Raw genomic sequence first — 10,993 nt, forward strand, 5'->3', positions numbered from 1 at the left:
TTTTTCTCCCTACGTTTGGGAAGCCCAGTAAACATGAAACCTCAGATTTCTGGCCCCTCAGAGCTTCATTATCAGTGTGACAGTTGCTGAAAAGCTGAATCCCGCCAATGTCCTCACTGGGTAAGCATCCTGTTCAGTCAACAGAAATGCCAAAGCTTTAAGGTGCTAACTGATTAGATGGTTGTATGGAATTAGACATAAGAGAACCTTAATGAAATAGTTCAGAAAAGGGTAATATTTAAAGCATCCATAAGGGGACACATTCCATTTTTATATCCATTGATTTTAAAATGGAACGCTCATGACTCCCTTTGTTTAGCTCTTTGTATTTAAAATTTATCCTTTTTCTGTTTTTGTATCTTTTTTATGTATTCATTATTATTTTTTCCCATTATTGCCTTTCTTCCAAAAGTGTTTTTTCACAATTACATTAGAAAACTAACAAAATTTCTTCTTTTTTAAGGACACTGTATAATCTAAAACAGTCTAGGTGCGTGTGATGGTACATGCCTGTAGTCCTAGTTAGGCTAGAAGCTGAGAGAGTATTAAGTTAGACCAGAAGTTGAAGGTCAGCCTGAGCAATGTAGTGAGCAGCATATTTTTGTCCTTAAAGCAATAAAAGAATAACCAAGCAAAATATTGTTCACTCTTTCATCTTTTTATTCTCCCTCATTATACAACTCTTCATAACCAAATAAACCCTGATATGAGATCATTTTCTACATCTCATACCAATCACCTTACCCTGAAATCACCAAAGTTCTGAAAGCTATGCAAGATCTTTCAGGCAGATAACAGTGATGATATTGTAAAATATTTTGATTGCTTCTTATATGACAAATATTAACTCTCAGAACAGTTGTATGATATAGATTTTCATTTTAAGTCTACAGATGAGGAAACAGGCCAGTAAAAGGTTAAGTAAATAGCACAGAGCAAAAAAACAGCAAGTGAAGGATCTGGGCAGTTTACTTTCATCTCTACAGGACAAGACCTTTTTCAGCATGAAGTTGTAAACTAGTTATCACAGTGGGTAACTGTGCTCCTTTCCTTCTGTGTTCATAGAAATATTTTGCTAAATTTGCTAATTCAACTCACAAATGCAATTGTAATTCAAAATCTGTTGAAAATTGCATGTTTCAGAGTGAAACCTGGAGTCATAGCACTCTCCTTATTAATTTAAGGATACCTCTCCATGTGTCATATCATTAATTTGGGGCAATATTTCTTTCCTCTTTATCTCTAAAATGGGTGTGAGAATACCTATTACTGTTGTAAGATTTCGAGTGTGAAAGCAAAACTCCTAGAATACTCCTAGAGTAGCATCTGCCCCATATGAAATTCTCAAGAGGTGTCTATCTATATGTAAATGTCATAGTGTTCTTTTAGAATTTGACTTTACTGATTTGCAGATCTGTAAATGCTAATTTTAAGGACTGGATTGCATGCTGCAGAATTCTAAGATGAATATTAGTCATTTGTTTTGAGGTTAGCTCTTTTTTTTTTCCCAGAAGGCACTTTGATAGGTTCTTTTATTTATGCAAACATAAGAAAAGTATTTGACTCTTTTCCTTGAGCATGCCCTGGATTCAGAGAGGTAGCCCAAGTGCAGATTATTTCAGACTTGGATGCAAAGAATTCTATTTAGTAATAAAGATTGAGGTAATTAGCAGAACTGTGCTTTTCCTGTCAAGAGTAAAATGAGTATTCAGGAATATAATTGGAATGAGTTAGCTTTCCCCAGTAATTTCGACACAATTGGAAACATAGAATGGGCTAAGTATTCTAAGACTGGTAATTTCTCACAAGGGATCAGTAGCAGAAAATAACAGCCCAAGAGAAGGAGGCTAAGGAAAGGAGCCTCATTTCTTTATGAGGAAAGAAAAGACTTAAAAGGAAGTGAATGGAAGAAAACTATGAAAAGTCCAGGGCAGGCCAGAATGATCTCCTCTATGGACTGCAATGGAATTGAATGAGTTGGATCTATCCTGTCAGATATTGAGGTTGACAAGACAGGCTTATGATCAGTAACCAGGATTGTTTTCACATTTCAAAACTCTGCAAGTCCTATTAAATACTATATCCTAATCTTAGTCCCCTGTGAACAACTTAGGAAGAAGAGTGTTATCTTCCTCAGGAAAAAATAATTGAAATATATGTAGAGATCTTAAGTAGAGGACAGCTATGACTATTTTACTGAAGCTGGGTTACTGAGGTTCAGCAGCAGCAGAGATGGCACACTGGAAGAAAGAGAAGATGATTGTTCCACATTAATTATCAATATGTTGATATTTGCTAGAAGATTTATCATAAAATCCCCAAAAGGAGAAAGTAAATTAAACTCTATTTGTGTTTTATTTCCTTGAGTAGAGCATAAATGGCAGTAAATTATATCATAACCTAGCCTGAGTCTTTCCAATCCTTTATCAAAGTTTAAAAAGTCAATCAATATATTCTGTTTTCAATAGAGAACCTACATTGGTCCAAATTCTGTAAGTACAGAGAGGATTTCAAATGCAAACTAAATATAGTATATTGTGATAACAGATCAGAATTTAGGAGGATTTTCAGGGCTAGCTTAGTATTTGTGCTTTGTTTAGAAATCTGTGATGATGTTCCTTGGGCGTAAGGAGTGACAAGAATATTAAAATGAATGTCAAATAGTTGATTTTTTTTGCCTTCAAACACATAATATCATCTAGTTTGTTTACTTAGACAGTAATAGGATATGGGTAGAAAAGACCTTAGAGATCATTTATATCAATAATTTTCAAATCATTTTTTTTCTACGTTAAACCATATGAAAGTCCAAAAGCATAATAGATAAAAGAAAGCTGGTCTATTAAAATAGATATTTTCTTACCCTGTTTTTTTTTCCTTGTTCCTCACAAAACACATTGTTAAAGGAGCATCCAAGGTAGCTCAAAGAATTCTTGTTGGTTTGAAAATCTACAGTTAGGTGCAGGGCTTCATGTCAGAGTGGGAATGACCCCTAAGGCCATGAGGTAGGGCAATTGTGAGAAAGGCTGCTCCTCCCTCTGTCCATCAGCCCTGCCAGCTCCTTGGATTCTTTGTTGCTCCCACAGCCTATACTATAAATCTCTGCCTGTTTCAAGGTTAGAGAAATGAGAGGAAAATCAAGGAGAAGACTTTCAAATTGGGAAGGTGAAAGAGAACAGAAAAGAGAGAAACTTCAAGAATTATTTCTATGCATAGGGTCTAAGTCAGTTCTATTCATAGTGGAGAATGCCCTTCCAATATATACAGCATCTCTGCCCATTACTTATATTTTTGTTGTTGTGTTTAGTGCATAAACATGTGAAACAGTTATGGATATATATCCTAAGCATAATTTTTCTTACTTTGGATTTGTTAGAATAAGGAAATGATTTATGTCTTCCAACTAATATGAATGCTAATATGTGTTCTCCATATTAAAAACAATATTTTCTCTGAAATAGTGGGTTTTTTCATCTTGTCATTTAACATTTAAAGCAGATCATAATTGAAGAACTCCATAACAGAATGAAAGCATCATGATTGAAGAACTCTGTAATAGGAAAGAAAATGTTTCCTCAATCCTTAGTGCTTATTTTGAGCAAGTAACTGCTAAAAGCCTGATTTTTTTCTTATTAACATATGTAAGTATCCAAGGACAATCCTTTTATACACAAAGGACACGTACAGTCAAAATCTTTGACCCTTGAAAATCAATAAAAATTTTGGCCTATTTTGGAAGACTGCTATTAGCAGAAAGGCAGAGTTCAAGGCAAAGATTAGAGGGAATTTTAGATAATTTGAATACAGATTTGTTTACTTTACTTATCAGCCTTCAGAACAATACTGTTTATGTGTTTCACATTTCTTAGTGATTTTTTCTATCTGAGGAGGGACTAATGAACAAGCAACTTCAATACATAGTGTACCACAAGTGGGCTACAGCATAGTTTGTGCTAAATTTATATGTGTGTCTTTTATAAAGGTAATCTTAATCTCATTGAATGAGTTGAGAAGTGTTTTCTTGTCAGTATTTGAGAAATGTTTTTTGTAGGATTGGTATTTTTTTTTAACTCTAAATGTTTGGGAGAATTCATCAATGAATCTATCAATTTTTGTGGGAGAATTTAAACTGTGAATTGGACTGATTTAATTGGTACAGGGATATTCTGATTACTGTTTCCTCTTGAATGAGTTTTGTTTGTGTTTTCAAGTATTTCTCTTTCATCCAACTTTTAACATTTATTTGCAGTTGGTCAAGATGTTCTTTAGCTTAATTTCAATGTTGGTAGAATTTATAGTGCTAGCATGTTAGTTGAATTCACTGGTGAACACATCATGCCCTACTGGTTTCCTTTGTGGAAGGTTATTATTTTTTATTAGGTATAGAACTATGTCAATTATGATTTAACAATTTAACTGATTATTATGTACTTTTATAATTACCAATTTCATTCTTCATTTCTTTTTGGCAATTCATATCTCTAGTTAATATCACTTTATTTTTGATGAAGGACTTTGAATATTATAGTTTGGGTCTTCTGGGGTTGTATTATTTCAGCTTTTATAAATCTAAAACATTTTGTCTATTTTTTGATAGTTATTATCAATTACTAGATTGAAATGACATTTCTTTCAATTTAAGGTATTTGTTTTTTTAGCTTGCTTTTTCACCTATGAAAAGTCTGCTGTCATTGTTACCTTTGTTCCTTTGTATATAATATTTCTGTTTCTCCACCATCTCAATGTATTTCTTTATTGCTGGTTTTGAGCAATTGTTCCTGTGTACCTCATTACAGTTTTCTGTAAATTTCCTGTTTCAGAGTATCATTTGTATTTTTGATGAGTTTATTCTTTTTATTAAATTTTGACTTGGGGGACTATAATTTCTTAAAATGTTTATCTGCCCTCCTGCTTCTTTTCTCCTTTGGGGATATTTTGCCACTGTATATTGGACTTCTTGAAGTTGTTCCATGTTTCACTGATTCTGTGGCGGTTTATTACTGTTTTGTTTTTGTTGTTGTTTCTTCAGGATTTCATTTTAGCTCATTTCTGTTGCTATGTCTTCAAGTTCACTGACCTTTCCTTTGGCAATGACAAATCTGCCATCAATCTCATCCAGTGTATTTTTTTTAAAAAATCTCTCATGTTTTAGAATGGAGAATCGGCTCTCTTATACGTCCCATGAGGCTACTTAACATTTTGAATATCTGTAGTGAAGTCATAGCAACCAGTTCAATGTTGTCTCTGCTAATTTCCAATATGTATGTCAATTATGAGTCATATTGATTAACATTTCCCTTAACCTATAACAAACAGCAGATTAACAGAGGAAACATTAAAAATTTTAAACTATAATTGTTACATGTCTTCATGAGGAAATGTTGACCTGAACAAATAGTTTAATCTTCGTATATTTGTTAGGTTTGATAAAATGTGAATAGTCATTAGGAAATGACAGGAGAAAGAAAGTATGAACTGGGGGCACTTGGCGGGGCTTGTTTGTAATCCTCCATTTCCTTTCATCTTCAGAGGTAGGGATGTTCCTTTTTCCCAGGGCCAGGAGGGAATCTTTCACATGAGTATTATGGTGTGCTTTAGGAGAAGATAAGAAAATCCTTAGGTTCTACATCCTGCTTCATGATGTTGCTTCTGCAGTTTTCTCAAATATCCTAAGCTTAACAAAATTGGGAGTGGTATGCTTTAAACATGATGAGTAGCCTAAAGAAAAACTTTTTTTTTTCTTCTTTCTTTTCAAAGATTAAACCTGATTTAAAGGACTTTGGCTTCATGAGAGGTCCAGTTTCCAGTTTGCCTATCTTTACCATGTTACTTTCCTCAGTAATCCACACAAATACCAAGTCCTCAGTCTGGTAACTATCTTGACCAGAATCATACATTAATAAATGTTTTAATTATGTTTCAGATGTACAGATTTGTACCTGACCATTAATCTGTAACAGCAGCTTGAAGACAAAGGGTATTTTAATATCTAAAATATGTTCTGTCCTGAAGGGAGAAAGGCTCTCACCCCTCTCACCCCTATGTTTGGCAGTTGCATCTTAGTTCATCATTTTTAACAGTTTAAGTGTCTTGGGAAACTTGTTCCTATAGTGAAATTTGAGAAAGAGTCTCCTATAAAGGAAAAGAGGAAGAATATTATTATTAGATGTTAAGGCAAATCAAGCATTTCTTTCTTCTTCTTCTTCTTTTTTTTTTTTGGTTTTCCATTTTAGGGGTGGCTAATGGAGAGTTTTCTCTCATGAAGAGCCTTTAAGTTCAATTTAATTTTTGACATGTAAAAGCAGCCCATCTGAAGTTACTCACATACCTTTGATGTGACTGTGATTTACCTATTAATTTTATGTTAAATATACTACTTGGGATTTGTTCTCTTGATCTGGTTTGTTATGTCACCACTAAATTTGTTCCTGAGACCTTTAGAGTTTTACCTATATGAATGCCAATATAAGAGTTTGTTTTAATAAGGCTCAAATTACCACTACCCACTTCTCAAACTCTCTTCTCTTGTTGACTTACTTTGTCATTAGAATAGCAGACACTCAGACATTCCATCATTATGATGAAACCAAGATGGTGGCTGTATCCATTGTGTGATTTAAATTAAAAGTCCTTCCTGCCTCTACTTACCATCCTCGACTATCCCTCCCCAAGCTTGTATTTTAAAAACAAGGATGGTGTTAAAGTAAACATCCATTTTACCATGATACAGACAGGCACCTTAGTTATTTCACATTATGCCAAATGCAAATGTTTGTTTATCAGATTAGGCCAGACAGAGTGAAGTCTAATTTGATCTAGAATACATAAAAGGGAGTGATCAGTGATTTATTGTGCTACCCAAGAAGGAAGGAGGGCATTCAATTAAGGCTGGTGGTACTAGGGCAGAGAAGCACAGAAATTCTCACATATATCTGCATTAAAATTTTTCAAAAGGAAGAGAAGGGACAATAAACATAAGAAATGCTTAATTTCAAATTCCCCCTGGGTTCAGTTGTTCGCTTAGGTACTAAGGTGGAAATCTTAAAATACATAAAAAGAGCAGAAATAATTTGAATTACCTAAAAATATTTGTACAAAAGAAGTAAGGGCTACTTTTTTGGAAGAAATACAGTAGATTGAGTAAAAAAAAAAAAAATCATACCAATAAACCAAGGATTCTATGAAAGGGAGTTAAATAGGTAAATAAAATATCAATTACAGGAGCTTCCCCTTGTGTAATTGTATAGCTTGCAGATTCAACTTGTTTTCATGAAAAAAGCTCCATAGGAGGCAAGATTGCAAGGGCATTAGGTGCTAAAGATGGAGATCTAGGGAGCTCCTTATCATTTAACTGGAAAATTAAACTTGATGGAAATGTTAAAAATAAACTTTTTAGTGGGAGGAAAGCACTGGACATTTTGATTATTAAAAGACCTATGTGATTCTCAACAAAATAAACATTTTCTACCAAAAATATGTAGTCTTCAGGACAAGCTGCTTTAGCATTTTGCAAAAGGTACATGTGGTGTCTTCCTCTGAGTTCATGCTTCTGCAGTTAGTGTTGAACAGTCTTCCGTTTTGCCAAAGATATAATTTTTGCCTTTTTATTTATTCACAGTAAAAAATAATTCCAAGGAGTCAGAAACCGGGAAAACTTCACTTCTTTATATAATTATTCTCTGGTTCTGTTTAGTGATACTGTGTTGTGTGTTTTCACTCAAAGCAAATATCAAAGACATAAGGTTTATGTTCAAAGCATCTGATAAATTGTCAGGGATTTTTTATAGGCCAACTTGGTAGCATTTCACCAGAGGGATACATGATACCAATAAAAATGCCACTTTTGCCTTCCTGAGTTTTATAGAACTGCTCAGTCATACTTCCAATGGGGCATTTCATCATTTGTAATGAATTAATATCATACAAGATGATGGGTGATACAGAGAAAATCACCAGGGGGAAACAAGTCAATAAACATTTAATATTAGAACAATGCTAAAAATAAGACATGAGTGACTCTATCCCATAAAGCAATAATGGAAATTTTATGGTCCTAAAGAGACCTTTGAAAAGTATCCCTTTTTATTTTTTTTTTTTTTTGCTTTCTTATATATTAAAGGAGAACAAGAAACATATAAAATTATTTGGAACTATTGGCTAACATTCAGAGAAGGTGAATGCAGTGACCCTGTATACAGTTTTTAATACACACTTGAAGAGTTTACTTTCTAAAAATAGTTCACATTTTGAAAGATTTTTTAAAATGACCAGTAGCTTTTTATTTAACCTTATTATAAATATTATTACAATCCAAAATGATTATATTAGTAGCTTTAGGAAGAAACTGTACTGCACATTTTTTTAAGAATCTAAGAAAGAACAGTCATCAATAGAAAAGCAAGACTTTAGAAATAGCAGTTTTTTTTAAACCAGAGATTATTAAAAATTCAATTTTCTACTTCAGACACCATTCTGCCTTAGTCCATCAACAAGACATGTGAGATTATTGACAAAAAAATGAAATCACAGTGATCTATCTTTCTTCTCGGTACCCTCCCCATCTCCAAAGTATCCAATGGCCAAATGCTGATGTAAAAGCACATTACTTATAACTTAATAAGTGGGAATAATAAATGGAGGTTAAGAAGCTCAGAGATTAAATATTGACATGTATTTGCTTAAAATACCCAGGTGTGTTAGCACATACCTGAAATTCCGGTGACTTGGGAAAATGATACAGGATGATTGCAAGTTTAAAGCCAGCCTCAGCAACTTATCAAACAGACCCTGTTTCAAAAGTTTACAAAGGGCTGTGGATATGGCTCAGTGATCAAGCACCCCTGGGTTCAATCCCTAGTATAAAAAAAAAAAAAAATCCAGAAGAATAAGCCAAATAGTTCAGTATTTCCAAATTTGTTTAAGTTTTCTTATATTTAGTCTAAATGTACTTTTTTACATCATTTTCAGCCATCAGTAGCTGACCTGTGTGAATGATTAATGATAGTTCATCCCTGTGTTTAGAGTAAAATATTGGGACAGATTGAATAAAACACTAAGGTTCCATCTGTGTTTCCTTCTTGACTACAGTTAAGTTTTTCACCATCATGATCCTTTTACCCTTAAGTGAATTATATATCATTTTATCACTAGACCTTAAAAGCATTTTTTAAGGTTCAGCCAGAAGCAAATTTGGGGTTTATTAAGTCACATAACAGAAATCCATCTTTCACCTACTATACACCAAGCACTTTTCTCACCCTGGAGATTTAGAAGTGAGCAAGTCAGGCAAACTTTTCATTGCAATTTTATTCTAACCCTCTCCATCTGCATATACACTTTTCTCTCTAGTTCAGAAAATTGACTTCTATTATCAGATAACTCTCCTTTATTTAGTTTTTTTTCCTGCTTCTGAAAATGCTAATATTAAGTATTCTGAATCTTTTATTCAAGTCATATTTTTCCATTGTGCATTTATACCATTTTGTTTTTGCTTGATATTTTGAAATATTATTTCTTCTTGATTCTCTGACAAAATGTTTTGTCTCCATAATTATTGATTTTCTTTCATTAGTCTGAACAAACAACATCTTTCAGTCCAGAATGTGTGTTGGGGTGATATAATATGCTTCATTTTTTTTTAACAAGGAAAACAAAGGCAACTCTTCCAGGGAGGGGGGTGGTTGGGCTGTGGGGGCACCTTGAGGAAGCTCTCTACTTGGCAGTTCCTTAAGCACATTCACCCAATTGATTTGTTATAGAGAATTGGTTCTGACAATAACTGGCAACCAAAATACACATTGGCCAAATTTCATCCAAATATCTGAAACCCTATTGGATTTTAATTTATTTTAATCTTCAGTTTTTAGTTTTTAAAGTGCCCCTAGAAAACCATTTACAATTGTTATTGATTAGCCAATAACTCAGATACTTTTTGTGGCATGTTAGAAAGAGAATAACAATTTGCTTTTTAAAAACACTCACAGATCTACATTTGTAGTTGGTAGTAATCATGATTAAAAACCCTTTCCCACATCCTATAACAGTAAGATATTGATAGAATGCAAGATTCAATTTTTTCCCCACTCCTATCTTGTGCTAACTTTATTTTTTAGATATAGGAAAATGGAGTTTGTATTTAGAGAAAAAAAATTGCTTGTTTGCCCAATTTTAGAAAGCATTTGCATATTTATTGACTCCACCACACTCCAATGGAATAAAATTTGGAATAGTGAATTTTACTAGTGGTTTGGTACTAGGGGTTGAGAAATTGAACAGAGTTTCCATTTTCAAAGAGTATAACTGAGATACTGATGAGAAAGTCTAGTGGATGATTAATATCAAATATAAAAGTCAAAACTGATCAAAAACGGATTTGCATGTTTTTGATATGGTACCATTACCATAGAATACAACTTATTTTTGATATTCTGTCTTAAAACATGCACACTTTTACTTTCAGTTTTCTAAAGCTATCACAATCTTCCTTTATTTAGTAGTAAATTGCCTCAAAATACTTATTTGTGTTTCTCTTATTTTTACTTGAAGTTATTGCAATGAAAATTTTTTTCATTCCCAACTATTTCTGTTGAATCTCCCACAGTTTTTACATTGTTGAATCCAATAGCACTTCTCAGTTTCCATCATCTTTTACTCCTCAATAGTATATTATTCATTAGTCACTTATACTTTTTCAATTACCTTTTCAAGCACTTTGCTCTCCTGATATTGTTCTTTCTATATCAATTGTTACTCCTTTTCCTTTCCAACTAGCTTGGCATTTTAGAAGATCTGGGCATACACTTTGGATGTTTTTCTCCATCCCTTGATTTACAAAAGTTTCCACCTGAACTTCTCTAAATCCTGGATTTCTAGCCCTGTATGATATAACCTACTAAATACCAAACATCAACTTAAACCTGCCATTTTCCACACTCATCATGCCTCCCAAGGCCTGTTCTTCCTGAAATCCTTTCCATCTTATTTTTTAAATTTA

This window comes from Marmota monax, unplaced genomic scaffold (assembly GCF_021218885.2).
Source record: "Marmota monax isolate L192 unplaced genomic scaffold, Marmota_monax_Labrador192_F-V1.1 WCK01_AAM20220418_F8-fsc00139, whole genome shotgun sequence".
Classification (NCBI taxonomy): domain Eukaryota; kingdom Metazoa; phylum Chordata; class Mammalia; order Rodentia; family Sciuridae; genus Marmota; species Marmota monax.